The 11,372-nt window shown below is 46.8% G+C and overlaps 1 pseudogene; it reads right to left on the reverse strand.

Annotated features, from left to right (window-relative positions):
• Positions 1-352: 352 nt before the first annotated feature.
• LOC102123593 (dnaJ homolog subfamily B member 6-like) lies at positions 353-1,164 on the reverse strand (annotated as a pseudogene).
• Positions 1,165-11,372: the final 10,208 nt, after the last annotated feature.

The following is an 11,372-nucleotide window of genomic DNA, read 5'->3' on the forward strand; positions in this document are numbered from 1 at the left end:
TTCAAAAAAAAGTGCCTGTTAATCCTCAAATGATGCTTGTTACAGTTTAACATTTCTATTAAGTGCCTGCATTGAATTACTCGTTACCCAAGCACAGCAGCTGCTCCTTACCACTTATTGTTAAGGGCTTTAACTGGCCGTCTTCAACTTCTAGCCTTTCTTGACCATTCTCAACAATTCTCTTTGTAGTCTCTTGAAGTCAAATTTAAGTGCAAATATATTACATAAACGAGGTAATGCTATGAAACTTTGTTAATAGCTAGACATAAATTTGTTTCCAAAATGAAACCTAGGGATTCTGGAGCTGGGAGAAAGAGCCAGAGGCTTGGTAAGCGTGGGTCCTGCTGTGGGACCTGTGTGAGAATCCCTGTTCCTTGGGAGGGGATTAGGGGAGCTGTGAGGGATAAAGGGGAGGTGAAAAAGAAAGGAGAGTGTATTCGTTCATTTTCACACTACTATAAAGAAATGCTTGAGACTGTGTAATTTCTAAAGGAAAGAGGTTTCATTGACTCACAGTCCCGCATGGCTGGGAAGGCCTTAGGAAACGTAGTGGTTTTTCTGTCATTAACCATTTTCGTAGAAGTTGATATCGATTTGATATCCCAACTCATCCTACTACCACCAAATGATGTAGAAGAGAATGAAGTGAGGTCCCCCTGGCCTAGTGACCCAAATGAAGTAAATCCTGTATCAAAAGAAGAAAATCCATTTCCAAAAGATGGAAATCCACTGAATGTGGAGAAAAACAACCCCGTCCCTCAGCTTCCGCTTCTTCAGGGACCCCTTCGATTCCCAAAAAAGTCCTCAAAAGGGTCTTCAAAGAAGTCAAATGAAAATGGGTCTCTTTCACCAAAAAATTCCCTGAAGACACCATCTGGGTTACGGAATGTGAAGCCAAAATCAAATGGACCATCAAAATGACTTCCACCTCCCCCTCCACCAATTCATCCTTCTTTGCCATATTTGTCATTGAGGTCCCGTTTCTTAGCATCTGACAGCATCTCATAACGCCTGTGCTACTTGTTTGGATTTTCTCTCTGCTTCTTCTTTATTCTAAGGATTTTGATCAGGGTGCCACTTCAGAGCCAGTTTCTCATATGCCTTTTTAATATCCTCGGGTGAGGCATGTCTCTACACACCTAGAACTTCCTACTAATCCACCATGTTTTTTTGTTTTTTTGGTTTTTTTTGAGACGGAGTCTCGCTCTGTCGCCCAGGCTGGAGTGCAGTAGCCGGATCTCAGCTCACTGCAAGCTCCGCCTCCCGGGTTCATGCCAGTCTCCTGCCTCAGCCTCCCGAGTAGCTGGGACTACAGGCGCCCGCCACCTCGCCCGGCTAGTTTTTTTGTATTTTTTAGTAGAGACGGGGTTTCACCGTGTTAGCCAGGATGGTGTCGATCTCCTGACCTCGTGATCCACCCGTCTCGGCCTCCCAAAGTGCTGAGATTACAGGCTTGAGCCACCGCGCCCGGCCTAATCCACCATGTTTTAAGAGATTGTTGGAATAGCTCCGAGGACAGAGGCGGCTGGTGGCGGGATGCAGGGGAGGCCGCATGGCGGCCCGGATCTCCTCCCGGCTCCAGGCACTGTTATGCTGGCAGAGGCGGCTCCTTGTGCTTTCCTTTCCCTCATTTTTGAAATTTTAATTTTGAAAAAATGAGATGGGGTCTTGCTATATTGCCCAGGCTGATCTCAGACTGCTGGCCTCAAGCGATCTTCCCAGCTCAGCATCTCAATCATGCTGGGATTATAGGCATGGGCCACCACGCCCAGCCAGAAATGCCGCTGATTTTTGTATATTGGTTTTGCATCCTGCAACTGTATTCAATTCATTTATCAAATCTAAGATTTTTGGTGGAGTCTTTAGGTTTTTCTAGATGTAAGATCATGTCATCTGCAAACCGGGACAATTTGACTTTCTCTTTTTCAATTTGGATGCCTTTGATCTCTTTCTCTTGCCTGATTGCCCTGGCTAGGACTTCCAGTACTATGTTGAATAGGGCTCTCCTACCTCTTTGAAGGCACTGTACTTTGTGGCTTAGAGGTTTTTAATCAGACTGTTCTTTCTGCCTCATTTGTTCCTCTCTCTCTCTTCACTTGACTAAGAATTACCTTCAGGTCACTTCTTTAAGGGAGACCGCCCATCCCATGGAACTCTGTACTTTGTGCTTCATGCCAAGTTGTTTTGCAGAAGGCGTGCACCACCTCTGCACTCCTACAAGCAACTATTGTCCACTTTTAAATCTCAGCCATTTTGTTAGGCAAGTGATAGTGTCTCATTGTTACCTTAATATGTATTTTCTTTGAGTCTAGTGAGATTGGACATATTTTTATGTGTTTTCTGTCCATGTGAGTTTTTCTTTTGCGGCTTTCCAACTTCCCTCTTCCATTTATGTTTCCGTTGGTGTGATCACAGCATTAGCATTCACCTAACAGCACAGCTGCCACATGCCCACCATTAACATATGTGAGGTGGTTATTGGGGGCTGGATCGCGCCTCCCCAAATTCACCATTGTTGAAGCTCTGGGATTAGATTTGGAGACAGGACTTTTAAAGAGGTGATTAAGTTAGAAGGAAGTGATTAGCCTGGTCCTTAATCCAATCTGACTGATGTCCTCAGGAGAAGAGATTAGGACGCTCAGAAAGTGACACCACAGATGCACACGAACTGAGGCCATGCGAGGACACGGCCAGAAAGCTACTCCTCTGCAAGCCAAGGGAAGAGGCTGCAGAAGAAACCAAATCCACTGATACCTTGATCTTGGACTTCTTCTATTTTATTTATTTATTTATTTTGAGACAGAGTCTCACTCTGTGGCCCAGGCTGGAGTGAAGTGGCACAATCTCAGCTCACTGCAACCTCCGTCTCCAGGGTTCAAGCAATTCTCCTGCCTCAGCCTCCTGAGTAGCTGGGACTACAGGCATGTGCCACCATGCCCAGCTAATTTTTTTGTATTTTTAGTAAAGACGGAGTTTCACCATGTTGGCCAGGCTGGTCTCGAACTCCTGACCTCGAGGGATCCACCCCACCTTGGCCTCCCAAAGTGTTGGGATTACAGGTGTGAGCCACTACACCCGGTTGTAGTTTTTGTAATTTTAGTAAAGACGGGGTTTCGCCATGTTGGCCAGGCTGATCTCGAACTCTTGGTTTCAAGTGACCTACTGCCTCAACCTCCCAAGGTGCTAGGATTACAGGTGTGAGCCACCACCCCCGGCCATAGACGTCTAGCCTCTTGAACTTTGAGAAGTTAACTTTCCATGGTTGAAGCCGTCTAGTCTGTGTGGTACTTTGTTATGGTATCCTTAGCAAACACAGCAGTGTTCCAGGCACTGGGGTTTCAGCATCAAAGAAGACAGAGACAGTCCCTGCTCTGATGGATTAGAGCAGGAGGCAAAAAATAAGATCTAATATAAACCTCTGCATCTTATTATATTTACGTCGAATTAGAAATGCCTGTTTATAGTAAGACATAAATAAGACAGAAGGAAATAAATAATAGTAGTGATAGGGTAGGAATAAAATAAATAGGGTGAGGTCATGGAGTGTGATGGGAGCTTGCTAGGGAGGTCTGGAAGGCGGAAACGCTCTCTCCAAGGGGGCAAGACCTAAACTTGTGCTGAGGTGTGAAGACAGGAAGAAGCCAGCCATGCAGAGGTAGAGACGGGCAGGTATGCAGTGCAGAGGCCCTGAGGTAGCCATTGTGGTTCCAGGAGTTCAGAGCTTGTAGCTGCATCGCTGTGACCTCAGCCTTGGTCTTCACATAGCCTTTTCCTTTGTGTGTCTGGTCTCCCTCTGCTTCTCTCTTATAAGGACACTTGTGGTGGCATTTGGGGCCCTCCCAGATAATCCAGGACAAGCACCTCATCTCAAAATCCTTACCCTAATCACACCTGCAAAGGCCCTTTTTCCTTATTAGGTAGTATGAGGTTGGTGCAAAAGTCATTGAGGTTTTTGCCATTGAAAGTAATGACAAAAACCGCAATGACTTTTGCACCACATTAATATTTACATGTTCCAGGGATTAGGCCCTGATATCTTTGGGTGGCCATTAGTCAGTCTATGATCATGTGGCTGAGGATAGGAAGAAGGTGGGCTCTGATGGAAACATATGAATGTCAGGGAGAAGCAAAGATGGGGTAGAGAAGCAGCAGGATCACACCAGGGCGGACCATAATAATCTTAGAGATTTTGATCTCTAAGAGCAATGGGACACAATGACAGGTTTGGCAGGGGAGGGAGTGAACCAATTTCTGTTTTACAGCTGTGTGGAGGGAAGTGGAATATCCAGTCTCTAAAGGACATTTATTTTCTTTTTTTTGAGACAGTCTCGCTCTGTTGCCCAGGCTGGAGTTCAGTGGCGTGATCTCGGCTCACGGCAACCTCCACTTCCCAGGTTCAAGGGATTCTTTTGCCTCAGCCTCCCAAGTAGCTGGGACTACAGGCATTTGCCACCATGCCCGGCTAATTTTTTTTTTTTTTTTTTTTTTTAGTAGAGATGAGGTTTCGCCACATTGGCTAGGCTGCTCTTGAACTCTTGGCCTCAAGTGATCCACCCACTTTGGCCTCCCAAAGTGCTTGGGTGACAGGCGTGAGCTGCTGCACCCGGCCATGAGCTGCTGCGCCCGGCCCTTCTAAAGGATATTTCTTCATGTCAGCTTGTGGTCTCTGTAAGCCGCAGATGTGGAGGGCAGAGAAGATGGGGGACCCGGTGAGAGGCCAAGGCATGCCCTCTGCTGGTCAGCATGGCCACTCTTTGTAACCTTCCAGGTGTGGTCATCTCAGAAAGTGAGAGGCACAGGTGAGAAGCAGTGAGCCCGGTGGTCCGGAGCCAGGACCTTGGAGCCAGTCTGCTTGGGAGAAATCCTGGTTCTGACACTTAGTCACACAGACTTAGGCAAGTCGCCTAATCTCCTGCACCTGATTTCTCCTTCTTCTATAAATAATATCAGCAGTTGCACTTCTGGCTACCCCCAAAGAATGAAAGCAGGGGCTGGAAGGGATGCTTGCCCACCCACGTTCACAGCAGCACTATTCAGAATAGCCAGAAGGTGGAAGCAATTCAAGTGCCCATCGAAGGACGAATGGATAAACAATGGGGGCTGAATGTACAAGCGAATATTATCTAGCTTTAAAAAGAAACGAAATTTGGACACATGCTACTTACAACATGGGTGACACTTGAGCACATTATGCTAAGTGAAATAAACCAGACACAAAAAGACAAGTACTGTGTGATTTCACTTATATGAGGTACCTAGGGGAGACAAGTTCATAGAGACAGAAAGTAGATGGCGTTGCCAGAGGCGGGGGAAGGGGAGGGAGGAATTATTGCTTCATGGGCATAGCGTTATGGTTTTGCAAGATGAAACCGTTCTGGAGGTGGATGGTGGTGATTATTGCACAACAATTCGTGTGCATTTAATTGGCACTGGACTGTATACTTACAAAGATGGCAAATGTAATGTAGATTTTACCACAATAAAAAAGGAGGGGGATGATAATAGTATCTGTTTATTGTGGATTAGTATCTTTATCTGTTTATTGAGGATTAACTGAGCTGATACGTGTAGAGTATGCTTCTGGGCAAAAATTCCACCGTTTGCCCAGAAGCACCAGGTGCTCAGTGAACGTCAGTTATGATGGTTCTCTAAACACATTCAACTTAGTGAGATGCAGGCTTATTTTATTTCTATGTTTATTATTTTTTTGAGACAGGGTCTTACTCTGTCGCTCAGGCTGGAGTGCAGTCGTGTGATCACCACTCACCATAGCCTCAACCTCCTGGGCTCAGGTGATCTCCCACCTCAACCTTCTGAGCAGCTGGGACTACAGGCATGTGCCACTATGCCCCACCAATTTTGTTGTGGTTTTTTGTAGAGGTGGGATTTCGCCATGTTTCCCAAGCTGGTCTTGGATTCCTGGTGTCAAGTGATCCTCCTGCCTTGGCCTCCCAGAGTGGTGGGATTATAGGGGTGAGCCACCATGCTGGGCTCATTTTATAAACAGTTTTCCTTAAGAGTCCACCATCTGGGCTTGTCCCCACATGATCCCTCATGTGACCCCCCAGTAGCCATGATAGTTGCTCCTGAGGCGTCTCTCATTCTCTCCTGAAAATGGGCCGAATCAGTTAACTTTCACTTAAGAGTTTTTAACCTTAGTTATAAATTAATCCGTGTTGTCGACAAAACTTGAGCCAAGACTCAGCTGACAATAGTCAGAAGTGCCTCAAGTGCTTAGGTATTATTTGGTCTGAGGACGGTTGGGTAATCCAGGTCTCCCATCAGGGAGCAAACTCCAGCCAGCCCTTAGAGGCAGGAGGTGCTTGGACTGAACTTGGGGCTGGGTGCCAGTGCCAGGCACCCTGGGTCTGGGCAGCACCCTTTTCCTGGCTTGCTGATCTGGTGATGACCCCAGTGCTGTTATTTATTTATTTATTTATTTTTCTTTTTTTTTTTGGGATAAGGTCTTGCTCTTTTAGCCCAGGCTGGAGTGCAATGGTAAGACCTCAGCTCATTGCAACTTCCACCTGCCAGCTCAAACGATCCTCCCTACCTCAGTGTCCTGAGTAGCTGGGACTACAGTTGTGTGTGATCATGCTTAGCTAATTTTTGTATTTTTTGTAGAGATGGAGTTTTGCCATATTGCCCAGGCTGGTTTCGAACTCCTGGACTCAAGTGATCCACCCGCCTCTGCCTCCCAAAGTGCTGGGATTACATACAGGTGTGAGCCACTGCACCCAGTCAGGCAGCTTTTTATTAGACTTTCACTAGGTCCTTGTAGGTGGAACCTTAGTGGTCACAGTTGGGCCAGGAGGGTTTGGCTAGTTTCGGCCTTTATAGCCATCTTTGAATTACACTATTAGTAGATCAGTCTGGTCTCTAAAAGGAAAAAGACCACATTCATTATTGGAGTTTGACCATTCCCTTTATAATGTAGCTTTTAAGTGAGGTACATCATAAAGGATCTACTGGCTGGGCACGGTGGCTCACACCTGTAATCCCAGCACTTTGGGAGGCCGAGAAGGGTAGATCACTTGCGGCCAGGATTTTGAGACCAGCCTGGGCAACATGGTGAAACCCCATCTCTACTAAACATATAAAAATTAGCTGGGCGTGGTGGTATGTGCCTGTAATCCCAGCTACTCAGGAGGCTGAGGCAGGAGAATCACTTGAACCCGGGAGACGGAGGTTTCGGTGAGCCGAGATCACTGCACTGCATTCCAGCCTGAGTGACAGAGCAAGACTCTGTTAAAAAAAAAAAAAAAAAAAAAAAAGCAAAAACCGAAAAACAAAACAGGTGGAGTCTACTGAATTGCGTGAGTTGACCGGGGCTGGTCAAAAAGATGGATTTCTCCTTACTGTGGAACCTCTCAGCTGCCCTGCAATACTTTGGAAATAAACCAGGCAAAACACTGCTCAGTGTACTGCACTCCAGGCACAAACAGGAAGCTGCTCTTTCTCTGCTTCTCTGCCCCACAATCAGACTGTTGTAACTCTCCTTTCTTCTTTTTCTAAAATGAATCTGGGAGTTTCCTTTAGCCCCTGTTTTGTGGTCGCCTCCCATACATGTTTCATCCATCGGTGGCATTTTCTCACGGCGTCTTAGATCAAGTGTTTAGGAACAGACCCTGAGACAAACATGAATGTGGTTGATTGAACGAGGGCTGTGCAAGAAAAGCTGTACTAGAGAGGTAAGCGGACAGATATGGGGAAGGGCTGGGCCCAGCAAAGATGAGGTTTCAAGTAAAGCTTATGTTTGGCTTAATCCACCGGGGACGGTTCTGGAACATAAGCCACACCACAAAGCTGTGATGTCATACCTTGAGGCGAGGGCCTTGCCTCCTCTTCTCAGTCAGTCCTGGCTGTGGGGAGCAAGATGACTCCACTCAGTGCAAGGCCATCCTGGGCAAGGGGCAGCCCCCTCAATGCAGTGACCTGGCAGCGGGGCCCTGGGTCCGGCACAGCTCCTCTTTTGCACAGTGCTGTCTGCTCGCCTGGTGTCTTTCATGCCATTTCCCAACAACTTCCCTCCTCTACATCCCCCTCTGCATTGCACAGTGCAGCGAGGTTGCCAATTCCACAGGTGTAGCAGCTGTGGGTGAAGGGGCAGGCGGGACAGGGGAGGCAGCCATCTAACTTTTGTCCTGACTCATGCAGACCTGGCCTGGTGTTCAGAACATGAATGTGAAAAATCAGACCAGGAAGATCACGGGAGGGAGCTCAGGAAGCATCTGGTTTGCAGGTAGGAAGTGACAGACCCCGCGGATGCCAGGCACACGGGCATACAGTAGAGTGGGGACGAAATCAGGGTGGGAGTTGCAGGTCTCCTGAGCCCGGGACCGGGGCTGTTTCCCCAACTGTCCACTGCCTCTGCTGCCTCCTGAGATCGTCTCCTTCTGGTGTCTGCCTGCTGGAACTTATTTTTAGTTTTAATGTTTTCGAGACAGGGTTTTAATCTGTCACCTGGGCTGGAGTGTAGTGTCGTGATCACGGCTCACTGCAGCCTCAACCTCTCAGGCCCAAGTAATCCTCCTACCTTTGCTTCTTCCCAAACAACCTGTACTACAGATGCATGCCACCAAGCCTAATTTATTTTTTTATTTTTCAATTTTTAGTAGAAATTTAAAAATCCCCCAGTGTGGCTGATTGGCTGACAGCCACACTGAAGCTTCATTCCTGCCTCTGCTCACTCAGCAATCCTCATTCCTCAAATACCTCTTCTTCCTGTTGTCCAAATGTCCCCTGTACTTCAAGGCCCATAGGTCACATCCTCCAAGAAATCTTCCCGGTCCACACTTATCCTTCTTTTAAATCAGGGATGCACACCCTGGTTATATGTTACAATCACCTAGGAAGCTTTAAAAAATAAGATTAGGCGTTAGGGAGAGGGGACCAGACCAGCTGAATCAGACTCTCTGAAGACAGCACCTGGGCATTTGTAGTTTTTAAAGCTCCCAGGTCATTCTAACATAGCCAGGATTGAGAACTACCGTTCTAAGCAAATATTACAAATATGTCTTGCTTCCACACCCATGGCTATGTTTTGTTGGTTTGTTTGTTTTTGTTTTTGAGAAAGAGTCACTCTGTCACCCAGGCTGGAGTGCAGTGGTATGATCTCAGCTGACTGCAACCTCCACCTCCCAAGTTCAAGAGATTCTTCTGCGTCAGCCTCCCACGTAGCTGGGACTACAGGTGTATGTCACCACACCTGGCTAATTTTCTTATTTTTAGTGGAGAATGGGTTTCACTGTGTTGGCCGGGCTGGCCTTGAAATCCTGACCGCAAGTGATCTGCCCACCTCGACCTCCCAAAGTGCTGGGATTATAGGAATGAGCCACCACGCCTGGCCACCCTTGGCTATGTTATTTAAGACATGCAAGGGAAACATTAACTTCCATATTAAAATATTCCCTTTCTTTTTTTATCCTGTACAGAGCATAGCACAGCAGCTTGTACCTGAGACTTCGACAAATATCTGGTGGATAGATTGGCTTGCAGAGCACATTCTGCCTGTAGAGATGAGTTAGCAAGGTGAGTCAGTCACTGTAGATTTCAAAGGGTGAGAAGCCTAGCTAGAGGTTATAACATAGCATGATATCCTTCTGGAAATGGAATTCTTCACTTGCAATGCATTTTAGGAGCCACCGCTCTGTGTGAGCCACTCTGCTAGGTCCCAGCATGCATGATATTGTTCTATACAAAGAATAATATCAGAGCTCACAGCCTATGCAGGAAGTAAGCAATTAGTTATAGCATGTGTACTGCAACCCAGGTAAGTACACAGTGTCGTGGATGCTTCCAGAAGGAAGTCATAGTCTGACCAGGAAATTTGGGAATACTTCTCATAGGAAGCAACAATCTGCCTAGAAAGATCTAGAAAGATGAACAGTATCAGTGTATTGGTTAGAAATGCGTTCAGCAGCAAGTCACAAAACACATGACTAGTAAGGTTTAAACAAATTGAAGGTTATTTTCTCATATAATAAGCCCAGAGGTAGGCACTAAAGGTGGTACATTGGCTCAGTAGTGTTGGGACTAAGGTTTCTAGAATTCTCTTGTCCTCTGAGTCATGGCTGCAGATTGGCTGCAGCAGCTCCAGGCATCGTGTCCACATTGAAAGGAGAAAGACAGGGGGAGGCCAGCTATGATATCCCCTTTTATCAGGAAAGCAGAAACCTTCCTGTGGATTTCCTCTTACATCCTACTAGCCAGAACTGGGTCATGTGGCTATCCTTAGCAGCAAGGGAGCCGGAAAAGACAGGATTTCACTTTTCCAGCTTCTTCTATATGGGAGGGCAGGTAGGTGAAGGGGGCTAGACTGAATCCTGTGTGAGCCAACTAACAGGCAGAACATTTTGCGCAGAACTGCATTTGCAAAAACATGGAACTGTGAAAGTGTGTGGAATATTTACAGTCTATTTATTTATTGATTTATTTATTTAGAGACAGAGTCTTGCTTTGTCACCCAGGCTAGAGTGCAATGGCATGATCTCGGCTCACTGTAACCTCCGCTTCCTGAGTTCAAGCAATTCTCCTGCCTCAGCATCCCCAGTAGCTGGGATTATAGGCGCCTGCCACCATGCCTGGCTAATTTTTGTATTTTTAGTAGAGACAGGGTTTCACCATGTGGGCCAAGATGATCTTGAACTCCTGACCTCAAGTGATCCACCTGCCTCCGCCTCCCAAAGTGCTGGGATTACAGGCATGAGCCACCGCTCTCAGCTACAATAAAAAAATTTAATATAATCAAAGTACAGGGCATGTGGCAGAGGAGTGAGGGCAGACAAGACAGAGAGAAGTGAGTATGAGACTCTTTAGACCCTTGAGTGACATGTTGAAGAGCTTGGAATTTTCTTATAGAACGTAGGCAATCAATAGAGAGGTTTCATCCGAGGAATGATAAAAATCCATTTGGGAAACAGAGGTGGTGTGGAGGATGGGTCAAGAGAGAATCAGAAGGCAGATGATTTACATCAATCCAGGCCAGATATCAGGAGGGCCTACTCTAAGATTGCTTTTAGCATAGCTACTGGGGAAAGAGTTGGGCAGGAGAGTCCAGAGGCCATGCATGTGATGGAAACAGCTGCCCAAACTGCATCTTCAGGTAAATATGGCGGACTACAGTTTCCCCTTCATAAAGGCCTCTCAGGCGTGTTTCCTGGAAGGAAGAGGTGGGAGATGTCGCCACGCTCAGCACATCCGTGAGGTGTTGCATTAGTCTCCTGGGGCTGCCGTAACAAGGTACCACAAAGCAGATGGAAACGACATGCATTTTTCCCCCCACGGTTCTGGAAGATGGAAGGCCAGGATCAGGTGTCGGGAGGGTTGTTTTTTTCTGGGAGTTCTGAGAGAATCTGAGGGGGAATTCCATG

The sequence above is a fragment of the Macaca fascicularis genome, chromosome 8 (assembly GCF_037993035.2).
Source record: "Macaca fascicularis isolate 582-1 chromosome 8, T2T-MFA8v1.1".
In the NCBI taxonomy this organism is placed as follows: Eukaryota; Metazoa; Chordata; class Mammalia; order Primates; family Cercopithecidae; genus Macaca; species Macaca fascicularis.